Below are 17,805 nucleotides of genomic sequence, written 5' to 3'. Positions count from 1 at the left end.
GAGTGAAGCTGCTCTCTGCTGGACTGAAGAATCCACACTGTAAACTGGAGAAACTGTGGTAAGATCATCAAAATACAACAAACAGAGAATCTCACCTTCACACACACACACACACACACACACACACACACACAAGCGCACACACACACACACACACATACACACACACAAACTAACACTCCCACTCATTCTAACACACACCACTACACACACACTAACACACAAAGGCGTGCACATTTTGGGGGGCAAGTGCTCAGGGAGGAAAAAGGGCACTTTTTAGCACACGTGGAACACTTCATTATAAAAAAAATTACACGCACATGTTAAATGTCTTTTATTTGTAACATTCTCTAAACGTGAGTTGTCAATGGAAAAATGTCACACCACCAACTGATAAAATACATAGTAGTTTGGTGCTCTATGAGACATATTACTGCACAACAAACTGATTTCAGGTTGGGTTTAGAGGGCAAACGGTAGGATTTTACTTGATGTGTATGTTACCTGGCTGGTGGTACATGGGTGGGGAGTGGGGGTGGATGGGGGGGGGGGGTGGGAGGAAGCCTATATGTTTCGGTGCGTGCTGTGCTGAACTGCTGCTGCAGCACATCTAGTGTGCCTTGCTAGGACGTAGGAGCAGGTTTGATATTGGGGGGGGGGACACATCTATAATGTAATATAATATAATATAATGTAATCTGCTTATTTGAATAAGCCCATTTTAGTCTCTGAAAACAACATTTGTGGAATAACCTTTAATCACAAATAAACCATTCTTTTTGTACTTCTGTTTATTATTAGTTACATCCAAGTAAAGGTCACTTTACAACCTAAACATGTTACTCCACTTTACATTTACTGTTGATAAAAAAGTGTGCAATGTCTGAACTATATATAAATATATAAAAAAACTGATGAGGTATCACCTAATGTTTAGAAGAATACAACAGATATTATTATTATTATTATTATTATTATTATTATTATTATGTATTGGCATGTCAATTCTGTTGTATATTTGTATATTTACATTTACGCCACCTTTTTTCAACTAAAAGTACTCATGATGGTGGTCTTTTACGTAAAAGAATGTAACCTTATGTTTCATAGAGATTTTTGGCAGAGGTTAATATAAACTTTAGATGACCCAAACCCTCCTAGTCTGTTAGTTAAATGAGCTTTTACTAAAGGACCAGATATATTCCATTAGTAAATCTAAAGGGGCTAAAGGATTTTAACAGGTAAACTCAATAAATGAGAGTTTATTAGCTGATCATATGGATGGGTTAAGAAACTGCTTTAAAATACCTACATGAAGTACTGTACTAAATTCTGTCTCTCCACTACATCCAGCTTCTAGCTAACTAGTTAAGCTAGCTAAAATAATTTTCCTTCATTATAATTTACAGTAATCCTAGTCTACAAGTCACAATGACTATCACAAGCTCTCAGAGGGTTTGATCTACAGTTTTGAGTCGTTTATTTTTAACCAGCTATCAGAAATAATCTCTACACAGTGTACATGGTAAGCTCCGTTACCTTTTAGAAAAATCGCTGTATATCCAGATCTGTTTTAACGTTCAGCTCGCTGCACCCCGCTGCTGAATCTAAAAAAGAAAACTTTACAAATCCTCTACAGCAAAAGGGGGGAGGGGTGATGTCTATGTGTGCACGCCTATGCTAACACACACACCACTACACACACACACACACACACACACCACTACACACACACACACACACACACACACCACTACATCACTACACACACACACACACACACACACACACACACACTAACACACATACACACACACTACTGCACACACTTCACTACACACACACACAGCCACGAGTGTCCTCCATCATATCAGAGTGATTTCACTGCAAAAACTATATATATTTATTTGTTTACAGTTATTCAAAATGTCCGCCGAGTCAATTTCCCCCGGCGGAATGGCCACTAGGGGGCGTGTGGAAAGGGGTTAATTCGTTGCTGCCAACTGGGGTGGCAGCAGGGGTGGCAAGGCTTTCTTTTAGGGTGGCAGCTGCCCTTTACCACCCCAGTAGATCCACCCCTGCTTTTAACTATTACGCAGCAATCTGAGTAAAAATCATCCATTAAAAAGCAGCTCAATGTTTCTTATTTCCTTATAGTTACACACCTCTCAGTAAAATAAGCTGCGTATACTCACACCATTCTGGGTAGTGATCAGAACCACTACCCACAGTCTGTACCAGTGTGTGGAGGTGGTGTGTAGAATGATCATCAGTCCTCTGCACAGTGTTCCCCCGAGCCATCGCTGAACCATTGCTTCATCAACTCTCTATAGAATATGCTGAAAACCTCCACAATCACACTCACACACAGTATTAGAAATGCAGAAACTGCTCATAGAGAAAAGTCACTCTGAACTTTACATTTTCATCAGACTGACTGTGTGGTGATTTCTCTTAACAAACACACTCATACTGCCTGCTAATGTTCAGAAAGAGAGTGTGAGTGTGTGTGTGAGTGTGTGTGTGTGTGTGTGGGTTTGTTATCACATCTCCTTTGATGTTTAGGATATTTTGACACCAAGTGATGAAGTGTTTCTGTTATTTTGTCCTATTCTTCTTGTCTTAAGGACAAGAACTTAAGGACTTATTCTGTTTATAAATGATGTAAAGCAAGAGCGTAGGAGCGGGTTTGATACTGGGGGGGGGGGGGGGGGGGGGGACACATTTGCTAATATGAACCAAAGCCCAGCCTATAGTGTCCTAGAGCAACATCTTTTAATCACAAATAATCCCTTTTTTGTATTCTGTTTATTATTAGTTACATCCAAGTAAAGGTGACTTTACAACCTAAACACATTACATTACTGTTGTTAGAAAAAATTATGTGTGAAAAGTCAGGACATGTGGTCTTACTGTGGTGTTACTGTAAACTACAAATGAACAGAAGTCAGATTAGATCAATGTTTCTTAACCCTGTTCCTGCATATTCTACTGCATATTCCCACTGTTCTCCATATTCTAGAGCTTTCTCTGCTTTAAAGGTACTTTAATAAAGTAAGTGGTGGTATGATGTGTCTAATACACTGCTGGATATACATAATGATTGATGTTTAAGATATTTTTACACCAAGTGATGAAGTGTTTCTGTTATTTTGTCCTATTCTTCTTGTCTTAAGGTGTGTAACAGTACAGGCCGTCATTGTGAACATGCACCAGTACCGTCTTTGTGCTGTGGTTAGATAGAAACCTGTTTTATTGTTTTAGTACATTTTTAAATACTCGTTCACGCTGTGAAGGTGAGTTATCCACTAATTTACTGAAATAGAAATGCTATTTTATTTTGTATTCTGTTTATAAATGATGTAAAGCAAGAGCGTAGGAGCGGGTTTGATACTGGGGGGGGGGGGGACACATTTGCTAATATGAACCAAAGCCCAGCCTATAGTGTCCTAGAACAACATCTTTTAATCACAAATAATCCCTTTTTTTGTATTCTGTTTATTATTAGTTACATCCAAGTAAAGGTGACTTTGCAACCTAAACACATTACATTACTGTTGTTAGAAAAAATTATGTGTGAAAAGTCAGGACATGTGGTCTTACTGTGGTGTTACTGTAAACTACAAATGAACAGAAGTCAGATTAGATCAATGTTTCTTAACCCTGTTCCTGCATATTCTACTGCATATTCCCACTGTTCTCCATATTCTAGAGCTTCCTCTGCTTTAAAGGTACTTTAATAAAGTAAGTGGTGGTATGATGTGTCTAATACACTGCTGGATATACATAATGATTGATTTAGGCTTCATTGGGGGCTAAGGGATTTTAACAGGTAAACTCAATAAAGGATTGTTTATTAGCTGATTAGTTGGATCTGGTGGAAAACACACAATTTTTGGGCAGAGATCAGGGTTAAGAAACTGCTTTAAACTACCAACATAAAGTACTGTACTAAATTCTGGCTGTCCTCTACATCCAGCTTCTAGATATCTAGTTATTTAAATGAATTGTTGTTCATTATAGCTTACAGTAAGTCCTGAGATCTTAAATTAATAAACACAGTTTGAAAATGAAAGTGATTAGCTGATCAGGTACATCAGGGCAAGTTGAACATTACATATATAGTTTATTTTTTCTTAAACATTAACTCCCTATCTATCTAATTCCAAAGTTAAGCTAATTGACTAACACAGCTGCAGTTTATTAATCACACAGTGGGTTTGATCTGTGTGTTTTGATTCAGAGACGTGTCTTTTTAACCAGCTATCAGAAACAGTGTCACCACAGTTTACATGGTTAGCTCCTTTACCTTTCTTTTAGAAAAATCTCTGTATATCCAGATCTAATTTAACATCAGCTGATTCTGTACCCCGCTTCTAAATCTCACAGCGAGGGGGAGGGGCTTCCCTCCCTCCAGCACACTGACTCTCCTCCGCGTGCCACAAAACCAGCAAGCTGATTGGTTGTTTCTACTGAGAGGCAGAACTTAATTCCTTACCTGGCTCCGTGATTGGCGTTAAGAGATTTCCCATTCACACAGCGGTCACTGACTCCTCATTAATAGCACAGCTGAGCTGAGTGAAACGATATCATTTTTGGGGGGGACAAATCCACCTGTTTCTAATATTGGGTGAGACATGTCCCACCCATCCCCCCGGTTCCTACGCCAATGATGTAAAGGGGGGTTTGTGCTGCTGTGTGTTCACGTGTGTGGAGTAAACAGGAACAGATATTATTTATATTCTGGAGGTTACAGCACTGTGTATTCCTCACACTATGGTATAATAATCCCACCTGGAACAAAAAAAAATCTCAGATATATATATTTGCCCTAGTGCTGGACGATATGGCAAAAATGTATATCTCGATATATTCCTTAATTTCGGTCGATATGATATAATTTCCATATCGATATAAATACTTTGAAGGCCTCAGAAAAACGGCTAGGAATAAATGGAATACAATGGAAATCTGTACCTACTACTGTCTGAAAATTTAATTTAGTTTTTGAAGCCTCCTCTCACAAAAAAATATAGAATACTATATAACACTTAATATAATAAAAAAAATAAAAATAAATCAATGCTCACTTTTATTTGCTTATAGAAAAATAAAAACATGACATACAAACATAAACCTATAACCTATATACATATTACCAATATTAATAAATTATAACAGAGGCTTCTTATTCTTTTGTAAACAAATTTAACAGATCAAAATAAAAATGCTTCAACCAGGATAAAGAATGCAAAAAGCCTTCATACACATAAAAGGAACATGATATCCCCATAAAATAATGAAACCTATAGGCATTATCATCTATAAATAACTCAGTTACAACATAAACTACAAAATTGCTTCAGCGAGAATAAGGAAAATTTTGTGTGTAGCGGAACCGCTCGGTTAGGGTCGGTTTGGCTTCATCGCGGGACATTTTAGATGCAGAGTGGTGCGGACCCGAACCTAGCCTAGAAAATGTCTTCCTTTGTTTTTTTGTTATCATTCTATAGTATGTACTTGTGTGTATCTGCATTTAAGTTCCTGGAACAGTTTATTTCCCCCAGGGAGAGTAAAAAAACTTTTTTTATGTTATGTTCTGCAGTTACATTATTATATTAATTTATCTCTGTTATATTGAAGTCTAAAATAAACTTGCAGGTCATTCTGTGTTTTTCCTTTTTATTCAGAGCGTTTGCACAGCGTTGTTTTTTAATGGGGCTTTTTACTATTAAAATCTGGTGTCTACAGGCGGACGCATGTAACTGCAGCAAGAATACTGGTGAAAAAGAAGCAAAATTCAGCCTCATGCTCAATTTAAAAACTGACAACAACAATATTATATAATTTAATAATTATGTATATGTAAAATAAAATATTAGTATTAACTTATGAACTGTAAACAGCTGTTGTTCAGCCTGGTTAGCTCGGTCAGGACGGCCGGATGAACTGGCTGGGCTCCAGCATTATATATAGCTAAAGAGGCTCCAGCTGATGATATGAATCCTCCATAAGGTTTCCAGTTTGGCCACGCCCCTCTCCTCTTCCCATGACCTCACATCAAAAAGGGGTCAAAATAGACTCACAAACAAAACGTAGGAACCCAAAGCAGGGAATGTATTGCAAAAAGAAAAAAGAATCGCAAAACACAAAAAAAGTGCTAAAAAATTATTACAAATGAAAAACAGTAACTTGTGTTCTCTTATTTGTTTGCAATATCAGATTATTAAGCAACTTGTGGATTTTTTTTTGTGATTGTTATATTAAGACCCCAAGTTGACCTCAACTCTGAGAGAACTGAACCTGAGTAATAATGAACTGCAGGATTCAGGAGTGAAGCTGTAGTAGTTTCTGTAGCACTATAGGAGAGAATTTACTTCTACACAAAGTAACAGAGTGATTTATTTATTCGTCTTCAACTCAGAGATTTTACAGATCCTGTGAGTCTCACGATTCTTCTGCATATTAATAGTGTCTCCCTGACAGCCACAAATCATGTACAGTAACCTGCAAATCAGTATATCGAGCTGCTCATGATCATTTTTGGGCAACAGAGCAACAGCTCAGTAGAACTATCAGTGTTCTCTGTGGGTGGAATTTACACTGCTCTCTTTGGCAGTGTTTAATGTAGTTCTACAGGTCAATAGCAGAGGGTTGGAATGCAGGGTATATAAAATCCAATACTAATGCCTGTCTTACCCTGTGTTTGTCTATATGATGTCAATGACTGTAAGACATGTTAATATACGTTTACAGGTTTGATTCTTTCACAGGTATAGTTAAGCTTATTTATACTTGCTCATACAACACTGTTATTAGCTAGTGGGGGTTGGGTGTATGGGGGGGGGTCTTTACACTCCTAGTGTGTGAATATAACTGTACACTCATCTGTTGTATTTTTCACTCCTTCTCTCTGCAGGCTGGAATTGTGCAGTATTACAGAAGAAGGCTGTGCTGCTTTAGCTTCAGCTCTGAAATCAAACCCCTCACACCTGAGAGTGCTGAATCTGAACCTCAATAAAACTGGAGAGTCAGGAAATAAGCTGCTCTCTGATCTACAGAAGGATCCTCACTTTAAACTGGAGAAACTATAGTGAGTTACTGAATTATTTTCTCTGAAACACACACACACAATTGATCACCTACAGTGTTTTAGAGTTCGGTTAACTTGTTAAGGTAATATTGTATACAGTGGACTGGTAGAACTCTACCCAAAATCCACCAATTAATGGTGATTTTAATTTGATAATATAAAAACAGTATGTTTGGGTTATAACTGAGTTCAAGGTTGGGCAGTGTTGCTAAGCTACCATTGTTTGAGAGTCAGGTGGGTTACATCACAGCATGGCCAAGAACTTCCTGTTTTTTAAAGGAAGGAGGAGTTTGTTTGACCTGCAAACAAACCAGATCAGACCGTTATTTTAGTGACGTTTAGGGTGAAAACAGACCTGTGTGAAACAGAGTGTGTTATTGTGGTTCACAGTCACTGGAAATATTGTATCAACTTCAATCAAACCTGTTTAACTTTTAAACACAGGATGAACTTCACAGCCTTTTCTCAGTGCAGTGAGAATATATTACTCTCTAAGACTCATTATTGTGACTCTTTGTAGAGAAGCAGCACAATATTAACCATTTAACTAAATTAACAAACAATATAATTTTAATATAGTGTTATCAGTGACTTAATCTATCATATAGGAAAGAGGGTTATTGTCTTCAGTATATGATTTATAATTAATCATGTAATACATTGTTAATTTAGTATTTTTGAGTTTTAAATAACCCAAAGTCTCCATCTCTAAAGTGTAGAGTGTGAAGTGTTTGGTATGTGAGTGTGTGGTTTTATAGGATTAAGCTGTAGTTTGTTTGATGAAGCTGTTCTGAATCACCTTGTGTGTGGAACTGTGCTCAGTGAGTTTCAGTCAGACAGAGAATGAGAGTTTTAGATTTAGAGGATTTTATATAATTTCTGTTGCTTGTGGATGTTTTCAAGGTGAGTGCTGACTGTAAGTGTGTGTTCATGTCTGATCATTCTGTTCTGTTTTCTGCTTTCCAGCTTCTCAGACGATGACCTGTTCTTATAGGACAATCTGGGCTCTTCATCAGCTCTTCATTCAGCTCTTCTGTGGAGTTTAGAAGCTTCCAAAATGTTCATATGAGCTGAAGTGAGATCCGGCTGTTCAGCAGCTGGAATAGCTGAACTAAACAGTAACAGATCATTATCAGAACAGCTCTAATCTTCTTATCAGAGTGGAAATAGAACCTTGTTGATTTCTATATTGTGGAGTTTAGTAGGAAAGTGGGAGTCTTGTCTGTCAGAAACTGAAATTTTCACAGATGATATTTTGGTTCCAGAAGATTCTTAATTCCTACTGAAAGTCAGTGAGAGGTAGAGCAGCATTTTCAGACTCTTGGGTAAATACCCCGAGCTCTAAATCATTGGCTGAGCTAAAATGTGGTGTGGAATCTGGTTTAGAGAGATCTGAATCTACACATACAGTATAGTACACTTTTATATTCTGTATAGCAGGCAGAGCAGTGAGGGTTAACCAGTCGACAGTGATCAGTTCAGCACTGTCTTATACTTTTATCATGTTGTTTAAATCAATAAGAAATGTGTTGAAACCTTATAAACTCTATCCAAACTTATTCTTTCTAACTTTTCCAGAGCCTTAAAATGTGTTTTATTTCCTTTTAAACACATCTAACCAGAAACAGGAGCTGGAAATTAACTTCAGTTAGAATTCTTGTATACATTACATAACTTGTATTTTGTGTAACAGTGTTTATCGGCATTTTCCCTGTAAAATAAGTAAATAAATACATATATAAATGAAATTTAATGACTCCATAGACGTTAATCAAACCAAACAATGTCTGTCTTCATTTTATGAATCAGAGTTTATTCTGTTGTGTTTAATTATGAATCTTATGAATGTTTTTATTGAGGTGTGAAGGCTGGTATCTGTTTCTCCTCCACAGTATGAACTGTCTGTAAAGTGTAGTAGGGCTGGTAAGGGACTGTTTGAAAAATGGTCCATTGGCTCCATCTGGTGGGTTTAGGTGTTACTGCTGGTGGGAAGTAAATTATTGGAAATCGGTCTGCAGTTATTAATTTATGTATTTATTTATTTTTATATATTCACTTGTATTAGCAGAGTGTTAACGGGGTGAGTGGTTATTAAAAATAATGATTAATAATCATAATCATAATCAAATCTTTTATATTTTACTGATTCCGTCGTGATACATCCCAGGAATTAGAAGCATGTTTCCCCACTGGATAATGGTTTGGTGATCCAGTGAGTACTGGAACTGATGGTGGTTTGATTCAGTAGAGACTGCTGAGAAGATCATCAGGACTCCACTGCCCTCTCTGCAGAACATCTACCACCAGAGAGTCCACAGGAGAGATGCCTCCATCCTTACAGACTCTACCCTCCCCCAGCATGGACTGTTCACTCTTCTGCCTTCAGGCCAAAGGTATAAAAGAGTGAAATGCAAAACCAGCAGGTTAAAGAACAGGTTCTTCCCCACTGCCATCAGACTCCTCAACCTACCTCAGAAATGACCTGCACCTTACTCTCTACATGTTTACACATCACTGACATTTCTCTGAGACGCATGTTCACATTACTGCAACAAGGTTTATAATTGCAATACTGAACATTTTACACTTTTCTCACATCTTACTGCTGTAGATAATCATGTTCTTAGTAGTATATAATATATAATATCCATATTATATATTACTGTAATCATGTACATATTGCAATTATTGAAGTAAATTTAACACCAATTTAAGACTTATATACTGTATTTAGTTAGTTTATTATTTCTTGCTTTATTATATTTTTCTACTTTTTTCTTTGTTGTTTACTTGGTGAGAAGCGAAGAAAGAATATAATTGCACGAAGAAACTTGTTTTCTTACTGTGCAGATGAGAATAGTAAATCTGATTGTTTCATTGGAGTTGTTTAGTGTAATATATCTGCTGGTTTGTGAAAGTGTATATTGATCTTAATGAGTGATTATTAATTATATAATAGTATTAATGGTGAGTTATGTGCTTTAATTTTAGTATAGACTGATTGCACTTTCCAGTCATCAGCGTCTTTATGTGTTGGAGTGTATCTCACAGTAATTAGGAAGGTTTTCTTAGTTGATTCCTCCTGACTCTGAAAGTTCTTTGAGTCTAGGGTGGTTATAGTTTGAATGTGGATATGTAGGTATGTGTAGGAATAAATAATAGTGATTTTGTTTATAGATTAACAGGTATATTTGAATTTGCACTGGAAAGAGTACTAGCTATAATTGTGTGTTTTTATATTATTTTATTTTTATTACATTAACTCCTACAAAGGACTGTGCTGTTTAGAACAGGGGGTTAATGGGGATGTTTTAAGTATTCTAAACTGACTGAAGATTAAAAGTTTTGTATTTAGCAGTTTTATTGTGGGATTTATATTACAGCCTTTAGTAGATCTGCTTAGATAGACAAGGCCTCTATTGCTAATAGTAATGTTTTAATAGTACCTTTTGGGCCTTATGTGTAGAACTACTGTAATAGTGCCACTTTATATTGACCCAGTGTGCTTACTTTTAGGAAGAGTGATTTATTTATTTTTGGCTGTTAGTGTGCTTAATAGTCTTGATAGTGTTTTATTTATTTTATTTGGGGTGAACTGTAGTGTTCTGATGAGTTTTACACTCATTATTTTTGTTGTTTTCTGTTTGTTTGGATCAGTGTCAGTATTTCTGCCCTTTTTGGAGCCTTCATCTGTGTAACCATAATAATTGCTGCTGTTTCCTGAAAACTGAAAGTACCTTGAAATACTGTGAGCTGTATGTTTTGCTGCTTGTTGGATAAAATAAAATATATTTTTGTTAATCAGCCTTATTACTCATTTATTAGAGAAAACCTCCTAGGGATCTCTTACCCTACTAATCTAATTTGGGTGGCGTAGTCTTTTATAGAGTTTATTTGATGGTCGGCCAGTCTCCTACTCTTAGTGTGAAATCCACCAAATATATAACATTATTAATTTACTTTATTTAAATTTTGACTGGCAGGAGTTTTCAACCAATGAGAAGCAGGCATGAGCTGGGGCGGACTTTGACTCCACCCCCTGGTTGTTTTTACATCCTAATCCCTCTCTGGTCAAACATGAGCGATACAACCCGTTCAGATCAATAATCCTGGAATAATTAATGTTCTAGTGTTTAATATCCCATAACTCATCATGTACAGTGTGAATAATCACTAGGGGACATTTTTCAGCCCCAAAACACAGAAGATTTCTCTGACAGGATAAAGTGGATTTATGAGGAACTTCCCAGCTTAAATCCTGCTTTTAAAAGCTGTAAAACTCATATATAATGAACTAATCTTAGATAAAGCTGCTTCCTCTTGAGCTCCTCTAGCTCTGGAGCTTCAGGGTGCTGAGGTAGTATCTTGTTAGGCTTGTGGTTGAGGAGCTTTAGCTGAGCTCCAGCCGTTGGAAGCGCCGCTCGAGCGCTGCTTCATTCTGCTGGCTGAGCTCAGTAGCATTGGGGGCTGATACGAGTTTGATGCAGCGTTTGGGGAGATAGTTCAACGTGTTGGAAGAAGGGAGAACAGAACTGCAGTTAGATTAAATGTAGGATAAAGATAAACCCATAGTACAGGTAGAACTCACACACCAAACCTGAAATCTTCAAATTTAACCCTTTCTGACAGTTCCAGCTCCACTCCACTCCAGCTCCACTGAGACAGATTTTAAAAGAAGCTGCATATATTACTCTACACCTTTGTGGTGTTACGTTTAGATTAGTTTATCTATGTACTTTTGTATGATTTGTTTTAAAGAGAGATGCCTCTCAGCTGAAATCTCCAACATAGCAACTGGTAAAACATTTTACTGACATTTCTTCAGTTTTTTTTTCTGAAATTAATTAAATTAATTATGTTCTCAGCAGTGATTAAATAATGCTGGGCTAATATCATGTTAAATGTTTTTGCAGTAATAAAGCTGATAAATGTTTTTAATAACTGATGTTATTGTTATATTGTTGCAAAGCTGCTTATAATTGGGTGCTATATAGTTGAAAGGTGGTCGCTTTAGTTGCCTTGGTGATGGTCAGTCTGTGGTTAACAGGGTGTAAGTAGGTGGTTGCTGTGATTGTCGTGGTACCCCATGTTGTTGGTTTGAGTGTTATTAGTGTATTTGCATCACTGTGGTATAAGATGATACACAGACCTCGGCTTTCATTCAATGAAGGAAAATCCTTTGGAAGGAAAAAAACACACAACTATAATGATTTATATTCTTATCATTATTGTAGCTGTTTATAATAGACAGTGTGTGCAGGATAATTATATTAAACTGTAAACCGTAGGAAATCTAAATACAGTGTATAGAATAGCCTCAAACACAATATATGTTAAAGAAGGGAGGGGTGTGGTCAAACTGTGTGATTTCTTACTGAGCTGCAACCAGAAAGATTTAGTTTCATTCTGAACCTTTAGGATCTTTTTATAGAGGTTTAAATGAGGGCTGTTCCAGATCATATCATATATGCAATTATATTACCAAAATATTTTACACAATAAAAAAGACTGCATATGGTATTCTAAAAATCTGTCTATATTGTAGTTTTATATTTTATTTTATTTAATTTTCAGTGCAGTTTATATGAATGCACTAAACATGCAGCACTTTAGTTCTGTGGTAGATTTGTTACATTATTTTTGTTACATAATTATAATTTTTATATGAAATTAGGGTTTATTTGTTTCTACTAATTAAAAGAAACTCATTTATACTGAAAAAATACTTTAATATTTATTTTTATTGTTGCAGTTGTATATTCTTGTAATCAATATTTTTTATAAATGTAATGTTTTGTCGTATCACCAAAAATATAGTTATTGTAAAAAAATCATATTATTTCAGGGCTATTTCACCCACCCCTAGATTAAATGCTATTTTTCCTCATTTTCTTTATTTCCGTATAAAGACTTTCACACTCCTCTTCATCTCCTCCACTAAAATAAAATAAAGACTAATATCCAAAATTAAAACGCTGTGTTCAGTTTATTCCCATGATGTTTAAAATGTATGATCTTCACAAGACAGGTGATCACTCAGATTAAATTCTTACCAACAAAGATGTGTTATTTTGTCTCTAGGTGTAGGCGTGTCCTCGTCCTTTCCAGTTGTAGAGAGACAGCAGAGGACTTTTACTGACTGACAGCGGCTCAGTGGTGAAGAACTCCATGTTGGTATCAGTAATGTTGGGGTTTAGATCTTAAGAGCAGCACAGAGTATTTATCTTTATCCCCATCAGCAAAATCTGCTGCTAATTCTATATCCCACTCAGTACTATATACTCTCTACCTCAGTAACTGCTGTGATCATGTAGGATCTATATGATACAGTATGTGTGACCCCTGGTTACCTTATTTCATCACTTTAGCAGCACACTCAATTTAACTTTAATAAACAACACAGAAACTAAATGAGGCTGATGCTTAACAACACATTTATTGTTTGATTTTAAAGAGTCAAAGTGTCAAAGATGCTAAAACAGGAAAAATAACATTCAATATGGAAATAATAACGACTATAAGAGATCTAGAGCAGCAGAGCATTAACACATGGTTAGCACTTTTTTCCAGGACACTCATTCTGTAGCTAATACCCATAAAATAAATCACATAAAATCACCCGTAATAAAACTTCACATATATATTAAAATATGTACATGTAACAATGCTGATACCAATAGTTTAAGTACTTTCATAATTAGTGATAATTAAGAGTGTAATGAATTTGACCTTTTAGGCCAGGTTTCAACTCATTTAACAAATAAACACAAAATCAAAAATTTATAAATAAAAATAAATAAAATACATTTGTAAAGGACCAAATAAAGAAAATCAATCACTATTACAAGAAATAAGATACTTAATAAGAAATAATACACTTGATTTAAAAGCCCATACAGAACACTAAATTCACTTTTTATTTAGTTTAAGCTTTAAAAAGGACTTTAAATACAGAGAGACTTAATTAATAAGGGTAGGGAATAAAACCAGTGGCTATTATCACTGGCTGTACCGGTCACTCCTAGAATATAGATATAATAATTATTCACTCCAACTTGTTTATGTAGCAAATAGAACCTAAAACCCATTCAGATGATACAGAACAATTAATAGAGAACAGTGAAGAACAGAACTCATCCTCACTTCACAGCACCTTCAGGTATCGATGTACGCTCTATATAAAACCATAAAACACGCTTAGATACATGTTCACCTCCTGCCCCTTACTTTAGTGTTACCGGTCAAATTTGACTGGTTAGTTTTAACTGCTCTTAAATTAGCCCAGAAACCATTTTTCACCACAGAATTTTAATACAACATTTTTTAGCTGTGAACAATGTCTCAAAGCAGTGTTTAACCTGAATTTATAGAATTATACATAACTGCAGTGAAAGTACAAATAGGCACTGAAAATATATTACAAAACAACATGTTATAAATAATAAGTTGAAAACCTGTACATGAGTGGCATGTGACACGCAGGTCAAAATGTGCCTTGCAAACATAGGCATCACATTTGCAGGAACTCAGGCTTGTTTTTGTTGTCTCTATGGGCACAGAGCTCACATGGGTTTTCCCATGTTTACCTGCATATCCCAGGCATAGCTGCTCCTGGCATCAGAAAGATCCCAGATCTTTATTCCATATTTCCCTGTTTTTCCTTTTTTGTAGCCTCATTGATTGAGAGATATACTCCAGCTAAAATCAACAGACCTATGTAGGCTTGGAGGTCCACCAGGTCGATTTCTCTCCAGGTGTCCCCAAACACTCGCTTCCCCTCCAGGTTTGCCATCTCCAGTATAATTCCCTCAATGAACTCTGGTGAAAAGAGTTGGAAGCTGGACTTGATGTCATCCACATAAGATGTTGCATACAGTGTTGGCCCTGGAGTCATCTTCATGATGTTTTCCACTCTTGCTCTACTTCCTCTTTTATGGGGGGATGAAGACAAGAGCAAGTGTCCACTCTTTGACCAAAATGTCTCCTCAGATGCCTGTTCTCCTTCTCCATCTGTTGACTGGTCAGTCTTCTCAAAGTCCAGATCCAGACCTCTTCTATTTCTGATTAAATTTCAGGGCCCTCTTCATCATGTCCAAAAACCTGGACCAGAACCTCTTCCACAGATAACCGCTTGGTCAGTCGCCTACTGGTTGTGCTCAGAGTAAAAGGAGTGCAAGGCAAACATCAATATATATATATATATATATATATATATATATATATATATATATGAGGTCTGTGTGAAAATTATACATTGATTAGGTGTGGTTTATGGGGGGATAGGCACAAAAGTGTGGAAAATAGATGGGTTTACATAACAGACACGTGTCTAGGCTGGGGGAAAATATCAGGAAGTTGGTTCACGTGGGAGGTTTGGGACAGGAAAAAGCACAGGAAAGAGATGTGTACCTGCCAAAGACATTGTTCAATCTGAAATGTGTGTGTGTGTGCTTGGGTGAGTGAGTGAGTGAGTGAGTGAGGGGCAATTTTTGGACTACTTTTAAAACATTACAGCGGCCGCAGGAAAAAAAAAAAGATGTGTGTGTTCAGTGTTGGGAAGGTTACTTTTAAAATGTAATCCCTTACAGATTACTGATTACATCACTCAAAATGTAATTTGTAACGTAATCAGTTACATTACTTCAAGTGAGTAACGTAATCTGATTACTTTGGATTACTTACAATATTGTCGTTTTTTTAAGCCTGACTGAATGTAGCAACCACATATTGCATATTATTCTTTTATTTTTCTTTCCAGTTAACAAATAGATAAACAAATAAAAAAGCCTTTTCAATCACTCTATAAAAATACTTATGAAACCATTTCATCAAACAATTTTATGAAACACTTCTATAAATTGATAATAAAACAATTTAAAACCAAACAATGTAACAACAACTGTAAGCTATCTATTTGCAGGTTTGCCACCAGTTTTAATTTTGACAACAAATTTTGATTTAGTCTTAGTTAGAGTCTTGTGATGAAAATAGCATTTAGTTTTAGTCACAATTTAGTAATTTAGTCAACTTAGTTTTAGTCGACTTAATGTCATAAGAATATAGTCTACTAAAATTACAGTAAATTTAGTCGACTAAAATGTAAAGGGTGTAAATGTAAATGCTTTTTCATCAGTTCCCTTGAATTATTAACTATACACTTATATGAAATGAAACGTTTAATAACCACTTGAGTAATATTGTTAATGTTTGAATGTGAAATATATTTATATATGATTTAATGTATATTATTATTATTATTATTATTATAGGTGTGTGACTATATATATTTTACATTTAAAATTTTGCTCTAGAAATCAGGTCATAAAACAACTGAATAGTTAAATTATAGTTTAAACAGAGCTGTAGATGCAAAAACAGCTTTTAAATGATCTAGTTTTATCTCCAGCAGTAACCCAGCATACCTACTGGAGCTACAGTCTATAAATGAGATCAAAAACACACATTCACACACTGTCCTGTAGAGATGCTCTCAGGATGTACTGAGAGACTTCATGAGTTAAAGTGAGAAACTTATGAGAAAGTGCTGTAAGGAACTTTACACAGACTTTTAGGTTCATAGATTGACTTATTTTATTGTTTTATTTTGGATATATTATTGAGTTTCTTTCTGACCTGTTCCTGCTTTAACACTAGCTATATCTTTCCCAGTGTGAGACTAAGCAGATGATCTGATCTTAATGAGTTAGGGTTCTGTATCAGTTCTGTGTTTTAGTGCACTGCTGAGTTAAACACATCAGCTCATGAAATAACATCAGCATTAAAACGCGGGTCTCTGCATGGAGATCTGCACTGTAAAAAAAATTTTTTTTTTTACAGAAAATAACCGTTGAAAAAAACAGTTTTTTTTTGTATTTTATGTAAAAAGAGAATATACCTGAAAATAATAGTAAAAACATATATTTTAATAAATCAGCTGTGAAAGCACAGTCAAAGTCTGTAAATTTAAATGACCAGAATCCTCCATTTTTTAACTCAACTGTACAATTTTTTTAAGGGTTTGAATGTTAATTTATGGGGGTCTCGGTGTAAAAATACACTCATTGACGTATAAACACAGTCTTAGGTGTAAAAATACACTCACTGACGTATAAACACAGTATTTGGTGTAAAAATACAGTCACTGACGTATAAACACAGTATTTGGTGTTAAAATACACTCACTGACGTATAAACACAGTATTTGGTGTAAAAATACAGTCACTGACGTATAAACACAGTATTTGGTGTAAAAATACACTCACTGACGTATAAACACAGTATTTGGTGTAAAAATACATTCACTGACGTATAAACACAGTCTTTGGTGTAAAAATACACTTGCTGACGTATAAACACAGTCTTTGGTGTGAAGATACACACCAGTATTTCTACATTTCTTACATTTTGCTGTAAATAAGAAGTAACATTACAAAGCCATATGAATATTAATTTAACAGAACTGTCCCATAAAATTACTTTCAATATATTGTAATACAAAAATAACTGCAAATCTTATTTTAACAGCAATTAACCTTATTAAATGTGGAATTATAGTGAAATGTTAATGATTTATATGCACTATGTTTAAAAGTATTTGTTAACTTATACAAATTATTGAATGCCTGTTCCAGTAATTTCCATGGTCAGGTGTATAAAACCAAGCATCTATGAATTCAGACATTTAGAAACATTAGTAAAAGAACTGTATCCTC

The 17,805-nt window shown here is 35.5% G+C and overlaps 1 protein-coding gene across 1 annotated transcript in view; it reads left to right on the top strand.

The window, feature by feature from the left end:
• The window catches only part of LOC111188498 (NACHT, LRR and PYD domains-containing protein 3), a 776,814-nt gene that overhangs the window by 626,275 nt on the left and 132,734 nt on the right, over window positions 1-17,805 (top strand). The gene's annotated exons all lie outside the window — the stretch shown is intronic.

This window comes from Astyanax mexicanus, unplaced genomic scaffold, assembly GCF_023375975.1.
Source record: "Astyanax mexicanus isolate ESR-SI-001 unplaced genomic scaffold, AstMex3_surface scaffold_32, whole genome shotgun sequence".
Lineage (NCBI taxonomy): Eukaryota > Metazoa > Chordata > Actinopteri > Characiformes > Acestrorhamphidae > Astyanax > Astyanax mexicanus.
Note: the sequence above shows the minus strand (reverse complement) of the source record. Positions and strands in the feature narration are given on the sequence as shown.